A 20,798-nucleotide genomic window follows, 5' to 3' on the forward strand; every position below is an offset into this window, starting at 1 on the left:
TAGGTGCTCAGTTATCAATGGATTTTATTTAAAAAAAAAAAAAAAAAAAAAGGATGAAATCTTATCAGTCTCAGTTAAGAATCATTTAAATCCATCCTATCTGGCCGCACACTGCCTCTTCCTTAAAATATTTTCTGCCATTACCAAGAAAGGAATAAGTTTCCATTCATCAAATGGATTAAGAGGAGGGGGGAAAGTCCTTGAAAAGAGTAATGCAGGGAAGCAGAAGGAAGGATTCAGTAAACTGCCAACCAAACAGAAGCACTCTGCTATCTCCCACTGTGAAGTAATAGTATCTGGGCTATAGATATGTTTGTCAAACATATCTATAGCACAGATAATTAAGTTAGTGCAGCAAACTATCTACATGCTTTGAAGTGTTCATGCAGTTGGTATACTAACCTTTCTTTCACCTGGTAGGTTAAGCTCACCATCTCCTCACACATATTTGCAGGCTTGTGACCTATACTCCATCCTCATTATCACATCATTTATGGTGGCTAACCATGTTGGAACTGATATTCAAGGTTTTGTTATAAATAAAAGTGATTAAAAGGGGAGCCTAAGTAAGAGCCCTATATCAGTGAGAAATACTTTGTATGTCTATAACACCTTTCACTCAAGACGCTCAAAGCACTTTACAAACATACTGCACAATACTCCTACAAGGTAGGTATTTATTATTATTATCGTCCCTATTTATAGATCTATTTTATGATTAGTGTCCAAGAGTCTTGACTCCCTATCCGCTGATCATTAGAACTAAAAACACATTCTCTCCTTGTTAGTCAAAGAAAATACTTTTAATAGTTAATAAAATCACCACAGATATCTCAGTTGCTGTGCTGAACTCACATAATGTGATGGGCAAGATTATAAAATATAAGAATCTGAAGACTGTCTATGGCATTTGTAAGGCATGCTGCTCTGATTTGGGGACCATGCAGCCCTTCCCAAGTGAATTCTCTTTTCAGCTATCTGAAGTAGAATTGCATCTGCTATTGTGGGAAAGACTACCCCACCCCTTGGTAAGTCTGGAGTACCCCTTACTGCTAATATATGCTTTCTTTTGGTGCTAAGAACATTTATTTCTAGTAAGATTTTTAAACTCCTTGATATCTTCCATTTCAGTTTTGGTAACAACCTAAGTATTTGATGCTAGACCAGCTTGGAATGGTCAAACCTAAGCCCTGACAAATTTATAGTATGCCTCTCCCACAATGGGTCTGCACCTTTTCGGATTAATGGGGCTGAAAAACCCTAATGTAGACAAGGCCATAAAGGACAATGTGAGAAAGTCTGCACTGCAAATCTCCTTGTAATACCTGTCCTGTGGGTAAACAGAGGCTTTTATTCTCCAGGGACATCAGACATCTTTCCTGAGCACTTTAAAACATTCCCTAAAATTAACAGAAAAACCTCTTGCTGCATTTTGTTGTTGCCATACTGTACCCTTGTCTTTTTTTTTTTTTTTTTTAACAGTTCTTAATTACGGTATATTTATAGTCCCTGGTGTTTCGATCTATAGGGTAATAACTGGCCCTCTTCAGTTAAATTAGACCTTATTTAAGTAGGACAAAATGTCTTGCCTGGGGTCTGTATTTGTACTCCACCAGGAGTCTGAAACGATGAAACAACCAATAAATAAAAAATATCTGAAAAGAGTCAAACAGACTTTCCCTCTTACCTTGTAAACTTCAGCAGGTTCTAAAGCCACTTTCAAAGAGACAGAGAAAGTAAGAACTACAGGTCTCAGAAACATGCCTTGACAATAAGACCTCTTGCTTTTGCCAGGGATTTAGCCAGTCTTAGAAACAGCATTTTACCTGCAGTGAAGTGAAACACAAAGCCTGACAGGTAACCAAGGAGCCCACACTACAGTGAGCTGCTTTTACACTACACAGCTATGGTGAGCAAAGGAGACCAAACTTCCTCACACATGCAAACTCAAGATTTAATTTTCTGCAAGATTACCCACAATAATTACAAAGTTTCTGTAATTTATCCTTAAAAGCTTGTGACTATAGGATCCATAGGAATTGATCTTTTATCTTCTACCACCAAAGATACTGCGTCTGTGCATATCGTGTTTAATACAGTTTACCAGTTTAACACGGAGAATATTTTCCATTAATTTCTAGAGTTACTAAACTGAACCTTAACTAAAATTAAGTTGACTATTAAAAGCTCAATGAGTAACCCAATGAACAGAGGTCCTGTATATAGGGTTTAGCAAACATGCTGCAGTAAGTGTTCTGGCAGCCACCAAGACAGAGCATCTGCTGACCAGCATGCATTTTCTGTTGGCTACATACATTAACCATACATACATTAACCATTACTTTGACATTCTAAAAGCAATGACCAGATTTCTGCTGCTCTTGGCCTGCAATTGCTGTTTTGATGCAATCTAGATCACTCCATCTAATTTGTGCCACTGAACGTAGAATTTTAACATCTTCAGGGAAAACGAGAAAAAGACTTTCTGCAACAAAAGTCTAAACATATTTGGCTAATTGCAGCATGTATTTCACCAACAAAAGGGGTGATTTGGAAAATCCAAATCCATTCTAAAATGAGCATCACATACAACACACCACACTGAGGGACTTTACAAGATAGTTTGTCCTTGAAATGCTGTACTTTAGTCCATTAAAATAACCAAAAATGAAATATTTCTTTTGACTCGTATCAATTTTCATAGTCTTACGATACCAAAATTAACCCATTAGAGTTCATATATGCTATTTTGTAAAGAGGAGTTTATTGAATTGAAATCTACAGGCCAGTTTACAATACATACACTACCCCTTAAACTAACTGATCTATAGATAGATAGATAAAACAGTTGTTTTAGAAATACACGTGTAATATAACTAGAAGTCACCAGCTGGTGCTATTATAGACCATCTTACAAAATTTTGTTTAACTTAATGTATAGGCAGTTAGATTTCGGTAGAAATGGTGCAATTCTTTTTAGTAGCGGCTATTACAAGTTTGTTCACTACCTGAGAATCTCTCTAGCTAGAATTTTGTAAAATTGCAAGCTGTTAGGTACAAAGACTATCTGTCTGCAGTGGTGCTAGAACTAGGGATGCTGGGGCTGCAGCCACACCCCCTGACTTAACGTAGTAATAACAAACCCCAAACACATGGTTTCCATTATCTATACAAATTGTTCCAGCACCCCTGTCTGTTTGTATAACTTCTAGTCCAGCGGGCACTACCCTAGTACAAATGGAATAATTTCTTAGGTTCAGCACTATCGTTCACAGGATTATACCCATGGAAGTAAACAATAACACTGTATGGCCAGGTCTACACTACCGGTAGATCGTCACTGCTGCAATCGATGCAGCGGGATCAATTTAGCGGGCAGGGCCGGCTCCAGGCACCAGCTTAACAAGCAGGTGCTTGGGGCGGCCAAGGGAGAGGGGCGGCACCTGTGGCAATTCGGGGGCGGCAGGTCCCTCACTCCCTCTAGGAGCGAAGGACCTGCCACTGAACTGCCGCTGCCAATTGCAGCTTTCCCCCCCCCCGCCGCCCCCCCAATTTCTGCCGCCAATCGCGGCTTTTTTTTTTTTTTTTGCTTGGGGTGGCAGAAATGCTGGAGCCGGCCCTGTTAGTGGGGCTAGTGAAGACCCGCTAAATCAACGGCAGAGCGCTCTCCGGTCGACTCCAGTACTCCACCAGAACAAGAAGAGTAAGGTAAGTCGACAGGAGAGCATCTGCCATCGACGCAGCGCAGTGTAGACACCGCAATAAGTCGATCTAAGCTACGTCAACTCCAGATACATTATTCACATAACTAGAGTAGCATAACTTAGGTCGACTTACTGTGGGAGCGTAGACAAGGCCACAGCTATAAGAAGTTCTAGAAGTGTAGATGCAACCTAAGGAAAAAAATATATATATCTACCCAGTTCAGCTACTCAAGATGAACTAAAAAAGCAGGATCCCTCACGAGGAGTGGGAAAAGTTCATTTTTCAGGGTCACCTGAAATCCAGAAATGAGGTGGAAAAAGTCTGTTACTGTTAATCTGGACTGGAGAGAAAAGTAAAGACATTTATAAAAATTTGGATAAAAAGTGTCAGTTGAAAGAAAGAGAAAGACATTACAATATATATGACACCACAAAAGCTAGAAAAATGTATAAAAGTAGAAGGTCCAAATGAACTCAGAGCAGTATGTGATAGAGGTAAAGCTATTAGCTAAAGACAGTTTAAGGAGACATCAGTTTGGGACAGGACAGGATCTGGGCCTATTTGACCAAAAATCCATGAAAAGCTGATAACTCAAGAAACTAAGCTGGATTTAAGTAAAATAATAGATATTGCTAGAACACATGAAATAGCACAAGTACAGCTAAAAATTAGTGATGGCATAGGATCACCGACTCAGCTACTTCTGAGCCACTGTTTCATTTTGCCTTCACAAAACACCACTCCAAGCCAAGTCATCATCCAACTACAGCTCTGAAAAAGCTTAAGGCGAAGATCTTCAAAAGTGACTAGTGATTTGAGTCCGTGTAGTAGTTTTGGGCCGCGGTTCTGCACTCAGCGGGGCTGTGGGGTACCCCACCACCTTGCTAGTCAGAAAAGAGCCCCGAGCCCTCAATCAGGGCAGGGCAGTAATCACACAGTCAGGCAAATACCCAGGCCTTTAAGCAAGGGCTGGGTCAGAGTTTGTAGCAGCCCAGGCCCTAGGTCAGGGCGGGGTAATAATCAATAGTCAAACAGCGGCCCAGGCCTTGTAGCAGGGGCTGGGTCAGTAGCAAATAGTCAATCAGGTACCCAGCCTCTCTAGGCCAGGGGGAACAGGGGGAGTCTGCCACCCAAGGAGTGGGTGGCAGGGGGGCGCGCAGGCCCTGCCACTCCACAGCGTCCCAGCCCGGGGCCCTAGCAGCGGTGGAAACTCGCTGCTGTCAGTGGGGATTCTGGCCACAACACACTGACATTGGCTCTGGCAGTGCAGCAGCCAGACTGGGGTCGGCTGCCCCCGGGCTACTTCCACACTCCCCCTCGTATGGTACCTGGGCCATCTTAGTGTCGTCGGTGCTCTCGACCAGCATTGGCTCCTCCTCGGGGTAGCTGGCACGGGGCAGGCTCGGCTCCTCCTCGGGGTAGCTGGCATAGGGCAGGCTTGGCCAGTCCTCCTTGGGGTACCTGGCAAGAGGTAGGCTCGACCGGCCCGGTGAGTCAGCAGGCTGCTCGCGGCCTGCGGCTGTTTCCCAAGCGGGAGCTCGGCCAGGGACATCTGCTCTCTCTGCCAGCCCAGGCTCCACTGAGCTCTGCAGGCGGGCTTTTATACTTCCGGGTCGGGGCCATGCTCGGAGGGGCGGGTGCCGGACCCGGTGGCTCCGCCCACGTTGGTAGTAGGGGAGGTTCGGCCCTCAGCGGGGCTGTGGGGTAGCCCACCGCCTCGCTACAGTCCCCAACTTGAGACCCCTTAAAGGGGACTGATTCTCAGAAAGTGCTAAGCACCCATCCTCAGAAAAATCAAGCCCCTTTAAAGGGCTCTCAAGTTGGGCACCTGATAACAGAGATGTCCAAAAATCACTAGTCACTTTTGAAATTCTTAGCATAACACTAAACAGGTCCAACGGCCCAATTTTAACTACAAAACACTAAAGCCTTACCAGGAAAGAGAAAGCGTGTGCATGCAGAATCCTGATGGCCAGTCTGGCACGGTTTGTCTGTTCCAGTCTACCATCTGGTACAGACAAACAATGGAAGAATATTTCAGCATAATCAAACACGCACTCAAGTCAGAAGAAGTTAATTTTAATCCAGCTGGTTCTGATTATCACTCTGTTTCTAGACCACAAGACAATTTTGTGTCCTGGAGAACATAACACCTCTGATGACCCCTTAAAGAAGTAAATTTGAAAAGCAAAAAGAAATCAGAAGACAATTAAAATCAGTATGGGCCCAATTCATTGCCCACTGAAGTCAATAGGAGCCTTTCACTGACTTCAATTGGATAAGGTCTGTGTTATACATACTAGTTGTGGTGTAAAACCACATTAGAAATCGAATCTATAAATACTGTGTTGTTTCAAATATTAACAATATTTATAACGTGTAGGAATTTAAATAGCAATATTCTGAAATATTTGATGACTAGATATTTGGTGATGGCTGCTTAGTGGTCCATATGAAATGAATTTGTGGCTTCAGTCCAGTCCCTGGTAGGCAGGCTCCCATTTAATAAAAGACACCAACACATTTTTCACCCCTTTGGGCAGCCTCAACAGAACAGGCCAAGTACTGAGTGAGCTTGGATATTGAATCACTCTCTCATCCTTTCAGGTGGTACTTCCAAACCTATTTTGACTCAGTTTGCAGAAGCTTACACTAACATGACCAGGAATTTAGTTATCAGGACTGTCCATCTGGTATTTTCACAAGCCAAAAACCAAACAAACATTCCTCAAGTGCTAACATGTTGGTACCTAGACATGTTGGTACCTAGAAAAAGTAGCAAAAGTTCAGTTAAAATAAAAAACCAGCTGGAGTGCCCATTCCAACAGATTTGTTTCTTTTTCTTATTGCAGATCAGCTATAGGGATGTTTACAAGATGCAAGGCTGCCATCAACTATATTAATACTTAATGGTAATCATTGATTACTTTCACTGTGTCCTAAAATGTGCTCTATCTTGTGTTATATGATTTAAAAAAAAAATAAAAAAAACTTGTGTGCCCTGAATCTTCACTAAGTGTTATGTGTCTGCGTCTCAGTTTCAAGCATGCAGAGAGGTTTTCTGGTAACTTCGGCTCAAAATAGACTTCTCTTTCTGTGTAGGTTCTTATATTGTGCCCACAACTATAGTCTATGAATCCTGGATCAGAGACAGGAAAACTCACTTTCCAATTCTGCCTGTTGGGAAAAGTGCTTTGTCATCCCATTCTCTAACTTCTCAAAATTTTAGGTCATAAATCCAATCTCTTATTCAAAATAGATAGAGGAAAAACTGGTGTCACAGTCAGTAAAGATACCCACTTGAAACAGAGGAAGGCTGCCACTCGCCCCATGTTTACAGGTTCCCTGAAGCCATACTGCACATGTCTGATCCTGAATTCTTTGTTCTTCTAGGCTGAGATCTCTTTGATACATTCAAAAGATCACTGCTTCTGCCAGGCCCAATAATATGTATGTATTTCCGGGTTTTTTGTTCAATAATTAACACACTTTGGGGGGAAAGCAGTACTGTCTTATAATTTATTTGGATATTAGTCTTGATTTTTCTCCAAACATTTTAATTTAATTCTAGATCTCCGTCAGCCTGTGTATGAACAGTTGTATGGTATCTTCACTGTTAAGCCACCTTTTCGGGGGAGCTATGTTAGGGCCTGATTTGCACATTTTTAAGATACTATTTTGTCTCATAAAATCATATTTTCCCCACTTTTCTGTGCGCTACCGAAATCTTAACACTTATACAATTCATACAATGACAAAGGTCTTTGTTGTATTTGAAAGATTTTTCTGACATACCTGTCTAATCAGAGAGCTCTCCTTTTACTTGCTTTTCAAATGCACTTCTTTCCAATAGAAGTCAGACTAACAGGGCCTATATGTAGTGAGTGGCCTGTTATTGTTACACGTGGGCTAAATCCCACTCTCCTTACGCACACAAGGAGTCATCAGTGGGACTACTCACAAGAGTAAAGCAAACAGGATTTCTCCCTTTATCTAGACATATACTTTTTAATTGTAACCCTGTATGCCTGACATCAGTGGGACTACTCACAAGAGTAAAGCAAACAGGATTTCTCCCTTTATCTAGACATATACTTTTTAATTGTAACCCTGTATGCCTGACATATGCTGGTCAATTCTAACAGGGTGATGATAAATAATTCAAAACACTTCCTGGCTGAAATCTCTATATATTATCATTACTGATATGACATAGCTGTGACACTTTACAGTCATAGAAATAAGTCAAGTTCCCTGCCCACGGAGCTTACAGTGGCATTCATCCAGATAACATTGTGACAGAATAAGTACAAGAAACCACAGAGAGCTGATTGAGGGGTGACAAAAACAATAGAAGAGGGTTAAAGTTCTTAGGGAAGGGTTTTTTGGGATATGACAGTTATGGACTTAGATTTACAATCATTGGAGTTGTTATATGACAAAGTTCTTGGGGGTTGTTGTTTGTTTTTGATTTATTATGTTGTTTTACAAACTCTACATGTTTTAGCACAGGCGTGGCAAAGAGAAGCATCCTAGATTAATGGAGGATAATAGTTGAATGTTCTAGGCTTTGAGAAGGGCTTGAAATTTGGAAGGGGGAAAATGAAAATACAGACAGACACACATATGTATACACATACATACATGGAAAGGGATTTGGTTATGGTTAGAACTTGTGAGTGATGAGGCACATGACAGTCGGGAGTCAGCAAAGATTTGGTGGGATGGAAAATCTTGAGATAAGACACACCACTGCTCACACGATCTGCATGTGCCTATCATCATGCAGTATTATACTAGCTGACACCATTGGTTTATCAGGTCTCCAAAAGACAGAGGCTATAAACTAAGACCAGGGATTGGGAAACGGTGAATGAGAAATGAAAGTCGTAACACTTAACACCTCCACGACAGATATAACCTATTATCCTTCTTGTCAAAATACTAAAACTTCTATTTCAGAATTTAATTTCGGCATTAATTGACTGTTTCTTTAAATTACAAAGATCTTTTGTATAGTAATTTACCCACTAAGGGCCTGATCCTACACATACTTATACATACCCTTAATTGTAGGCATGAGTAGACACACTGATTTTTAGTTTAATGGGACTACTCACAGGAGTTAACCATGTGCATAGGTGTTTTCAGGATCATGGCCTAAGTCATAATATATAATTAAACAGAAACATTTCCTGAGAATGTTTTTTCCCCTTCAGTGGATCTAGTGCAACAGTGGGGCTGGTGGAGATATACAATTTAAATTGAACCTGAACAATTGAAATACTTTCCCTTTAATACTGAATACAAGCTGATACAGTATCACATGACCTTTACCGTAATTTCTATTAAAATCATTTCATGTCTGGTTGATTCTGCTACCCTGGCTCATTTGTATTGTTTACAACAAGTCATTGCACCCGGCAGTTAGTGGTGGCTGAATCCATGGTTACCAGTTTTTACATTCACTAGTTAAATGGAATGCAGCTCTTCTGTGAGTTTCATGGAGAAAGCTCTTAAGAAACAACAATCCAGCTATCAATCAGGCTAACCTGGGAGAAATTAATCTTATAAACATAAGTATTGTTGCATATTAAAAATTTATAGAAAGGGAGCTCAAGGCTTTTATTAGTTGTAGTTGCAAGAGTGGACGTGTTGAGATCTGACTTAGTGCATGGGAGACTTAGCTATGGTCTACATCTGACATTCATCCATGTTGTGCCTTCTCTAGCTTTCAAGGCTAATAAAACTATCCTTTTTTAAGCTTTTAAATCTTGAGCACTTATTTTACCAGGCATGTGCCTAGAATATAAATAGTGCTTAAACACAGGTCTAACCACACTGCAGTCCCAGCAAAGTAACTTAAACAGACACATACAAGATAGTAAAACACAGAATAGACAGTACTGAGTAGAATTCAATTAAGACAAAACAACAGTGGAATGTTCTTTACTAGTAAATTAAGCCTGCAAACTAATATGTTTTATTGCTCTGAAGGACTACGTGAACTAATTCTACTTGCCCTGTTATTTATTGTTCGTTGTGGGGTGCGGTTGAAAAAACAAACAAACAAACAAAAAAAACTTATTTACAAGATGGAGACCACACACATTTATAATGCCTAATACTATAAGAAAAGTTCTTTTAAAAGTATTGGTTATACTAAAGTTCTCCTTGCTGGCTACAATAATTGTCCCACAAGATACATGAGAGCAACAAACAGTTAAATCAAACATATTACTAGCTCATCTACTGCAAAGTCACTGTATCAGAAGCCCGAATTGATTTGTTTCCTCAGAACGAATTGAAAATGAATGTAACATAACGTCTGAAAAAAAAATCCCTACTGCACTGCTAATCGGATATTGTATAATGGTTGATTGCAGCTTTGCACTGTGCTATTGTTGCCTAAATCATACATACTTACAGGTTCTGGGTTCTTCCAAGAGTTTGGTGCAGTTTCAAGGACAAATGTCTTAAGGAAGTCTTTCTACTGTGCAGCAATGATCCTAGCTCTGATCTGATTACATGAGCAAAGTGCTAAATCTGACAATAGAAAGGAAACTTCCTGCGTAAAGAAGAAATCTTGGAAAGTCTCAGGGTTAAAAAGGCTGCTTAAATGTGCTGGTTGATTTGCTCCCTAGTTGTGTATACACAGTAGCAGCTGATCTCTGTTTGCAGCCCTGCAGAAAGAAACCTTTACTGAAAACCAATGGCATCACATTTCACTGGAGCTAGTGCCAGGCTCTGGAGAGCAAAGCAACCTTGGACAACTTCACACAATTAAAATAAGTGGGTTTGCTGCATGTCCAGGAGGACTTTAAAAATTGTGTATTTACTGTGTCACTTTTGCTAACAATGAGCTGAAATCCTGCAGTCCTTAATTAGTCCTGATACAAGCAAAACTCCCATTCACTTCAGTGGGGTTTTGTCAAGACTGAGTAAGGAGTGTAGTATTTGTCCAAGTATGTTTTGCTTTGTCTTGATAGTTGTCTTTGCAGGTGATAAGGTGTTAGCTGTGCCCTAAGGCACTTTATGTGTTGGAACTGTTACAGCAGGTGCCGTACACAACCTGTGTTTGTCCTAAATTCATTCTGACCCTAAATTCATTCATCAGTCATACTCTTTTCTTAGCATTTTTTCAGATATAGAGCATATGATTGATTCCACACACACACACACACCCCACACACACACAGTGTCCTATGTCAAACTTTCTGGCACATTCCTACTAGAATAAAATCCTCCGATTCCAACAACCGAAAACTTTGAAAGGATTCAGAAGACTGTTTCAGAGCCAAACTGCAGAGCTGGCCACTATTTTTATAGCAGGCTTAACCAAAACTTCAGATCCAAACACTCCATAACTTGGGGAAGGAGAAAGTATAGAATCTTGAGGTGGGTCCCAATTTCTTAGTGATGTCCAAGTAAACAAATAATACCAGAAAAACAACATTTTGAATCAGTCCGCGGGAGCTATATGGACTTCTGTGGTAAGGAGCTGCAACTCAAACTGAGCAACACGCTTTGTGGATAATTATTTTTGTTATCATTAATCATGATTTTTACTGTAACATTTAGCCCTGGATAATGTTCCAAATAGTAACTGGAACATGCATACATTGCAATTAGAACATGACTGAACAGCATGTAAGGTGCTTTTTTTAAAAAGGGGTCAGTTTTCTCTTTTTTGGGCCACAAACACGAAAATCAAAAGGAAATGTAATATGGTTCAATTTTTAAACACAATTATAGAGTCCAGTTAAGAAGAGTTATTGTATATTTTGTTCTGGACGTTTGCAAGATAGTTTATGATCACTTAGATCAGCAGTTCTCAAACTGTGGGTCAGGACCCCAAAGTGGGTCACGATCCCATTTTAATGGGGTTGCCAGGCCAGCATTAGACTTGCTGGAACTCAGGGCTGAAGCTGAAGCCTGAGCTCCACCCCCACCTGGGGCAATGGGGCTCAGGCTATAGCTCCCTCTCCCCGCACCTGGGATGGCAGGGCTTTGCCTGCAGTCCCCTTTCCCCCCACCCAGGGTGGCAGGGCTCTGATTCCCCCCTCCCCAGGGTCATATAGTAACTTTATTGTCAGAAGGGGATCACGGTGCAATGAAGTTTGAGAACCCCTGCATGTAAAATTGGGGTTCACGGTTATGTTGGTGTTAGGGTGACCAGGTATCCGCTTTTCATCCGGAACACCCAATCAAAAAGGGACCCTGGCGGCTCCAGTCAGCACCGCCAACCGGGCCATTAACAGTCCAGTCAGTGGTGCTGCCCAGCTAAGGCAGGCTAGTCCCTACTTATTCTGACACCGCGCTGTGCTCCGGAAGCAGCCAGCAGGTCTGGCTCCTAGGCGGGAGGGCCACGGGGCTCCATGTGCTGCCCCCACCCCGAGCACTGGCTCCGCACTCCCATTGGCCAGTTCCTGGCCAATGGGAGCTGGAGAGAAGGTGCCTGCGGGCGAGAGCAGCACACAGAGCCACCCGTGCGCCTCTGCCTAGGAGCCGGACCTGCTGCTGGCTGCTTCTGGGGCACAGCACAGTCCGTGGTGCCAGGACAGGCAGGAAGCCTGCCTTAGGCCTCCACCCTCCGCTGCGCCGCTGACCAGGAGCCACCAGAGGTAACCCCATGCCCCAATCTCCTGCTTCAGCCCTGGGCCCCCTCCTGCACCCAAAACCTCTCATCCCTGGCCCCATCTGAGAGCACACACTCCCATACCAGAGCCCTCACCCCCCCCCGCACCCTAACTTCCTGCCCCAGTACAGAACCCCCTCCCATACCCTGAATCCCTCAACCCCGGCCCCACCCCAGAGCCAGCACACCCAGCCAAGAGCCCTCACCCCCTCGCACATCCCCCTGCCTCAACCCACGGCACTCTCCCACACTCCGAATCCCTCAGTCCCACCCCCCAGCCTGGAGCCCCCTCGTTCACCCCAAACCCCTCATCCCTGGCCCCAGGCCAGAGCCTACACCCTAGCTGGAGCCCTCCCCCACACCAACTTTCTGCCCCAGCCCGGAGCCCTCTCCCGCACCCTGAACCCCTCATTTCTGGCCCTACCCTGAAGCCGCACCCCCAGTTAAAGCCCTCGCCCGCACTCCAACCCCCTGCCCCAGCCCAGTGAAAATGAGTGAGGGTGGGAGAGCGAGCCACCGAGGGAGGGGGAATGTAGTGAGTGGGGGATGGGTGGAAAAGGGGGCGGGGCCTTGGGGAAGGGGCAGGGCTAGGATGTTCGGTTTTGTGCGATTAGAAAGTTGGCAGCCCTAGTGGGTGTATTACTGGCCTGATTTTCAGAGGTGCTCAGCACCTTTGAAAAATCAGACGGCTTGTTCCTTGAATTTTTTTAATCAATCTGATTGGTTAAGAAAGTGGTCACCTGACCCAAATTACAATGGTAAAAGACAGTCTGTATCAAGAGACCATCATTAAAATCCAACATATATATCCTCCTCCACAACAACAAATGTTCGAACAATTGCTGCCTTCCCAGAGTTTCCTGCAGGAGGACAGGAGCTTGTCAGCTCCTTGAGTGTCTCCACTGGGAAAATGAATTAACATCTCCTGCTGGAGGGAGAAATCTCTTTTGCACTGAAGTAAAAGAGTCAGTGTGGTGCTACTAACTGAGAACTTAGGAGTCAGGAAACCTGGTTCTGCTGTGTGACCTTGAACAAAGCACTTTAACTCTCTGATCCTGCATCATTAAAGTCAAAAGGAGTTTTGCCATTGACGTCAGTGGGAGCAGAGTCTCTCTGCCTCAGTTTCTCCATCTGTGAAATGGGGATAATGTTTGGGAGGAAGACAATGGACTGAAACTCAGAAGCTCTGAGTTCAACTCCTGGTTCTGCCACAGTCTTCCCCTGTGACTTGGGCAAATCACTATTGCTTCAGTTCCCAATATTCTTCTTAAGTTATATCCCCTTCTCCCACCATTTCTCTATCCTGTCTATTTTGATTTATCTCTTCAGGGCAGGATTTGTCTCTAATTTATGCATATGTACAGTGCCCAGTACAATGGGACCCTCTTGTCAGTTGGGACCTGTAGGCACTAATTCATTCAATCAATCAATCAATCAATAATAAAGTCTTTATGAGGATAAGGATTTCAGTGAGTCAAGATTACTGCCCAAAAGCCTTTATGTGCAGAAGTCCTTATCCACAAAGACTGACCTTCCTGAGTCCTGCATAAAGACCAGTACTCTGGATGTATGCAGTTGTTCTGTTCTAAAATTAGTGGGCATGACACAATCCACCCCACAAACCTGGGGAATGTCACTGAGTTGCAGGACATCCAGCCAGGATTAGCATCCACTCTTTATGACTCCCATGTGAGGTTTCCCAGCTACTGCACTTGTGTAAATGAGACTCCCCTTCCCTCAACTTTCCTCCCTCTGACAGCACATACTGAGCCTGCATGGAACCCAACAACCCAGCACACAGGGATTTCAAAAGCCCATCTTCCCCCAGACCTCTCAAGTGTACCCCATTGGTGGTACACTCTGCGTCACAACTGTCTCTCCCTCCCTGTCCCTGCACTTCATTCTCAAGAAGTGCCCCCTGTGAGGCAGGGGTAGCAGCTGGCTGGTGGAGTGGGGTAGAGGAAGGAGGAGACCCTTTCTCCAGCAGCTCTGGGGTCTCCTGCACTCTCATCCCTCCTCCCCTCCTGCAAGGAGCAGAGAGAGATGAGAAGCTTTCAGGGAGGGACAGTAAGAGCCAACATATATGTGGAAGGTAAGAGCTGGGTCAGGAGCAAACAGACTGGCTCCCTACATTAATCATAGAAATGGAGGGGAGCTAGGAGTGGAGCAAGCCCTGAGCAGTTGAGTTCTTCACAGGCTGGGAGGTTCCACTCCCTCCAGTGAAGAGCGTACAGGCCCAGCTGCTCCTTGCAACTTCTCCTCTCCTCACATGTAAACTAATGCCTGCTCCTGGGCCTCAGGGTCCCTCTGTCTGCTCTTTAGTGGGAATGGGGAAAGAGTGGCACATGACAGGGGCCAGAGTAGCAAAGACCTTCTTGGGGGCAGTAGCAATGGAATCCTGCAGTGAAGGAGGGCTATACACCTTCATAGTATATAGAAGTGGAGCATGAGGAGAGGGGGGAAAGTTAATTAGATTAGTACAGAGTGGGAGTGATCTGACTTAACTGCACAGAGCTGGGGGCTCATGCACGGGGACACCAGTCTATTTTGAGGCCAAGGCAGGGACCAGCCCCCAAATCCCTAATCTGTAACAGTTTAAAAAAAATAATTTCATTCACACAGTGTGAAGGCATCCATAAAAACAGGTCTTTATAATAAAAAAAAAAATCAATAGTAAGTGTTTGCATAACCAGGCCCCAAGAAACCAATCGTATAGTTTTTACTCAGGCAATACGTGTTTTGCCCAAATAAGAGCTGCAGAATCAGATTCATATAAGTCTTTCTGTCTCCAGTCTAGGTATTTATATTGTCCCCATCACCATGCAATCAGAGCACCATGCAATCTTGCTTCCTCTTCTTCCTTCTGCTCCACCTTCTGTATATTCTTCCATGCATGAAATACCTTCCGAATTCCTGTTCAACCAAGTCACCATGTTCTCCTCATTCAAATTCCTCCAAAAAAAATCACTTCTGCCTTGTCAGCTACAAACATTTAATCAAAATTAATAAAACCATCATGATATGCACATGCCTGAACTGAGTAAACGTGTGAGCTATAACATTGTTATAATCCTTGCCCACATCACCTTCCATTGCCCCATCATCCCCATTTTGTTTATTACCCTCACTTTTTGTGTCTTGCATAAAATGTAGATTATATCATTTTTCATTCAGGGATTTTTCTTGTTCTGTAACATGCCCAGCACACTTCTAAGCCATGTATAAATAATAAAATAATAGCACTAACAACAATATAGATATAAATACTACTTATAACATAGCTATAACTGCCACCACAGAGGCATTACGGTAACTGTGACATTTGGGATAAATAATTCTAGGCATCTAAATCTAATTTAAATTCTTTCCCGGCTTTAACCACGGCTTCAAAACCAGATGAACTTAAGCCAAGGTGTATGACTTTATGCTACACTGGTAATCCACACTAACTAGGAAATAAATTTTCAGCGATTAAGTTGAATTGTTCGTACAAAATGTCAGCTTCAGCTTTTCACCCATACAAAACAGCTTGGAAAATATATACTGCATGTGTTTATTATAGCTACAGTCACTATGAACATCTATAACTCTCCAACAATTTCTTTGATTTATGTTCAAAAACATACAGGGCATGAAATGATGCCTGCAACCTTACATTTTTCTCAAGAACATTGTGGAGAGCAGATATATTCCAAAACATCATGTTAGATTCCCTGTTATGTCTGCTTTTTAAAATAAATGTATGATAATCAATTACACATGCTTCAAAGCAACTGCCACTAGATTCCCCATCAGAAAAGCTGTTTGAAAAAAGTTCCATTTTCTTTTCCCTTAATATCTGGGTTTTAATAAGGGACTGTGCCCACATATTAAAAAAGGAAAAATGCTTTTGTAAAATAAGTGCCAATCTTAACTCACACCAGCAAGCTAGTCTTACCACAAGTTTACAGAAAAGGGCCATCTTCATTGATCGACACGCTAATAAAAGTGTACATGCTGTGAAACTCTTGGGCCTGATCCTCCTCTCACTCAGACATTTGCCAACCAGGAGTAACTCTGCTGGTATCCAAAGACTGACACTGGCATTAAGTGAGAGGAGAGTTAGGCCTCACACATTTAAGTAAGATGTAGGGTGACCAGATGTCCCTATTTTATAGGGTCAGTCCTGATATTTGGGGCTTTTTCTTATATAGGCGCCTATTACCCCTCACCCCCTGTCCCGATTTTTCACACTTGCTCTCTGGTCACCCTACTAGGATGTAAAATGTTTGCGTAAGAAACTTGCCTAGTTTTGGTTTCCTTAGAAACTCTAAACCAGGGGTCGTCAATCTTTCAGAAGTGGTGTGCTGAGTCTTCATTTATTCACTCTAATTTAAGGTTTTGCATGCCAGTCATACATTTTAACGTTTTTAGACTGTCTCTTTCTATAAATCTATAATATATAACTATACTATGGTTGTATGTAAAGTAAATAAGGTTTTTAAAATGTTTAAGAAGCTTCATTTAAAATTGAATTAAAATGCAGAGCCCCCCGGACCGGTGGCCAGGACCCAGGCAGTGTGAGTGCCACTGAAAATCAGTTCACGTGCCGCCTTTGGCACGCGTGCCATAGGTTGCCTATCCCTGCAACTCTGAGCATTTTTGTGGAAACATTTGTTAAGGGCCTGATCTCTTTTCCCATTGAAATCAATGAGAGTAGTCACCATTAACTTCAGTGGGAGTAGGACTGATTCCTAATGACCATTAATGACCATTGAGTTTTAGGTGAATATGGGCCTAGATGCGAGTGAATCTGGACCTGGGTTCTAGTAATGCTGGTTTCTGCTTCAAGCAAACATGGCAGCTGTAATAGGGTTTGGCTGTGAGATGTTGGATTTGTTTGAACCCCACACCCAAAGGATGCAAACCCACATGGATCGAAACCAAGGAAAATATTTGCATGGCCTCCTGGTTGGGTGGAGCACCATTTTTCACATGGCTCTAGTAACTAAGTCTTTGAGGAGGGACGGAGTTAACTGCATGTATGCCCATTACCCATGCAGCCACACCTAGAGAGCATCAAAAGATGCTCACCTATTTTCACAGTGGGAAATAACCAGGTATTAGTTTTCTAGGAATAATCAAGAGGAATCTAGGTCTAAATCAGAGGAAGACTGCCCTGTCCATTTGATGAAATTTGCTTGCAAACACAATGCTAGTGTAAAAACAAAGAACTTATTTTAATGGTTATAATATCTCCTCAGACTCCCACATAAGAGTGGAACATAAAACTGCTTTGTTTGAGTAAAATGCCCTATTCCCTTAGTTTGATTGTTGAAAGGTATTTAAAATCAATATAAAACTGCAATATCAGAAAAATTTATAATCATTATTTCAAACAGGCAGACTTGAAAGAGTCTCTTGTTCATGGGGAAATCTTCAGTTAGTTTTTCTAGTACCAGTGGTTCAATCGAAAGATTCACCAACTGCCCCCTGGAGAAAACCAAAGATCTGCATTTAAATGGAGATATAGTATTTCCAAATGCACAGTACCTGGAAGGCAGATACTGTCAAGGTTTCTTAGTGAGTGGATCTCAAATTGTATTAGGTACATTTCAGCACAGTAACTATCCCCATTTCATAGGAGTAGGACTATTTCCATATCATTTTTTCTATGTGCATACTTTGTAATATTTGTCCTAAGTTAAAATTCAACCCTGATCCAAAATGAAGCCCTCATGTACTAACAACAAGCAATTACTACTTTATATATAATTTTCTGATATGCACAATGAAGACCATACTAGATTGCCTGTCTAGAAATGTTCAATAATTGAAAAGTATGATGACTTAATAGAATAGTAAGCTTGGTTTACAATGCAGCCAATTTAGAGCCATAAAAACACTGTAAAAATTTTATCTTGCGGTTGACCATTACATATCCTATTTATTATTCAAAAGTATTTCAACAGCATTTTTCTTCATTAATGTGGCTGCTGGCATATAACACCAAGTCTCTACATTTGGATAATTTTCCAAATACAATTTTAAAACAAGCTATCTAAAATTCAGTAAATCACAGCATAAATGCTATATTTTCATATTTTACCTTAAACTTACTTGAGGGGTGTAAAATACATTCAAAACCCACAAGACTCCGTAATCTCATAAATCAAAGCCTGTATATGTGTGTGTGTACTATACCTAACATTTAAAAAGCCAGTATAACTACCTCTGGATGACACATCAGAAAACCAAAATCAAATCTTATAAATACTTTTTTTTCTATTGTATACAATTGCAAAGATGTGTCTTCCTCTTAGTAAAACACTATAACCTTCCAGAAAAGTTTTGCATGAGTATGCTGTTAAGGCATATATAATGTTTATAGTGAAAAAGACACTCACGATCAATTTCAAACACACAGACATTAGTCTAGGCAGCCTCTTGCTGAAATTCTGGTTGCAACTGAAATGTCCCTGTAAACAAGGTTACTGAGAACAGACCAAGATATCCTTCTCAGCAACACCTTCACCGGGAGCCCTTCAGCTGTCTACTTAGTTTGTTATACCTTATCTTGCAGCACTGACATTCTAATGCTGATTCAAATTCAGGATTCAAAATGAAAGATGAACTATCTTTAAGATCACTTAATATTGAAATACTGTTGCAATAATAAGTGGTGCTAGGTTTAAGATATGGATCTAGTACTCTAATAGTAACCTTTTAATTTCTGAAAAATAGTGCGGAATAAATGAGGTATTGCACACAGTTACTGTAATTGATTTATTTGCTGTATTTTGATACTGAACACATCAAATGCCATGTTTACCTCCTGCTGCCTCTTGAACATTTTAAACTGTAAAGTCCCCCTAGGGGAGACCTGTCAGATTCCAGTTTATGCATTTAAAAATTCACTTGTTACACTGATACTTTAAAATACAGGGAACAAGAATGTAACCATACAAATCATTTCTTGATCCCAAGCCCTTGGATGTGTTCAGTGGCAGTGCAATACAGGGTTGAATGTCCATACGTACAATCTAACTTGGGTTATGTTGTCAGTACTCACATTTTAGCTTGGAATTTGAGATGCATATGTCAAAGCTTTACACTTCTTCACATTTAAAATGGGATGGGGGTGGCAAGGAAAACAGAAGATCCCAAAATCTTTTTTTCCCCACTAACTGCCTGCTGCAGCTCATGTACGTCCCTTATACAACCAAGGAGCTATGTTCATAGTTCTTCACTGTCTTTTATTTGAAGGGCATTCAAATTTCCCTCCCTCGCACAGACTGTGGTACTGTCTCAATTTTTATGTTTTGTTAAAGTCCCCCTAACTACATCAAAATGACACAGTTGGGGTTAAAAATCACAATAAAATGGGATCAAGGCCCTCAATTCCATCCTTTCTACCTCCACCCCTTTACTTTTCTTTCTTTTTAAATTCTACTCATTTTTATTTGCCCCTTTCATTATTCTGCTTCTTTCTGAAATGTATTCCTCCTATGTGATTTGGGGTAGCCTGCGAAATCTTTTAACAACAGTACACCAAGTAGTCAGAGAACTGCCCCTGCAGCACTTCAAAATATATCCTCAGACCACTTTATCTTTTACAGCATTAATGGTAAGTTAAAAAACAACTGTCAGGCAGATCACATTTAAACAGCAACATGAGATCACTTCTGTAAAACCCCTCCAGATTGGAGCTGGGGTACCACCACGATGAGAACTACATTCCACGTTCCACACTTTCCTTTTGTCCCCCCCGGATTTTGTTTGCAAATGACTTGCTTTCTTTGTGCGTATAGATGTGTCATGTTGCATGTCCACTGATTCTGGTACATACTACAACACAAACAGAGCAAACGTGCTTTCCTAGCCAAGCAGCCCAATGTGGCAATTTCACAACATCACTGAAGCAGGCAACAGACAGAAATAAATAAATACATAATAAATAATAACAACGAGAATCCCCCCACCACAGTGACATACAGGGTTTCCACCAGGCCTGTTTGGCTCTTGTGAATCACTCACAGAAATGTTTAAGGAAGAAGGGGAGGGGGGAGGAAAGGGAAGCGTCTCTCTCCCTGGGTCCGTCGCTCTTTCCTTAGGAGCCTAATCTAGAGGGACCCACTGCATCGTGTTGGGCCGATGGGGGCTGCTCTTGGCAACCCGGGGACCGAGACAGCAAAGCAGCAGCGAGCCGGGAAGCCTGGGGACCGCGGAACTTCTGAGCTCCCTGCGAGGGGCGCTAAGGAAGGCTGCGAGACACACTCGGGGCAGCAGCGGCCACCACACACAGTGACAACAGCTGTAAAGTCAAGTCCCCCTACCCCTTTCGCAAAAGCAAAAGCCGCCCCAAGGACCCTGTCCCCTAACTCCGGCTCGTTAAAACCTTGTCACTTTCACAGCACTCTTGGTCCTTTGGAAAGAAGGGAAAAGGGGGGAGGGAGGGTAGAGCAGGACAAAACCT

General features: G+C 42.3%; 1 protein-coding gene across 3 annotated transcripts in view; it reads right to left on the minus strand.

The window, feature by feature from the left end:
• The window catches only part of ESRRG (estrogen related receptor gamma), a 472,761-nt gene that overhangs the window by 429,196 nt on the left and 22,767 nt on the right, over positions 1 to 20,798 (minus strand). Inside the window, exon 1 of one of the 3 annotated variants that reach the window (XM_054022562.1) lies at positions 10,133 to 10,262. The exons of the other annotated variants lie outside the window; for them this stretch is intronic. The gene's annotated coding sequence lies outside the window, so the exon portion shown is untranslated. Of the gene's footprint in view, positions 1 to 10,132; positions 10,263 to 20,798 lie in introns of those variants that run through there. 3 annotated transcript variants of the gene reach the window in all.

This window comes from Malaclemys terrapin, chromosome 3 (genome assembly GCF_027887155.1).
Source record: "Malaclemys terrapin pileata isolate rMalTer1 chromosome 3, rMalTer1.hap1, whole genome shotgun sequence".
Taxonomy (NCBI): Eukaryota; Metazoa; Chordata; order Testudines; family Emydidae; genus Malaclemys; species Malaclemys terrapin.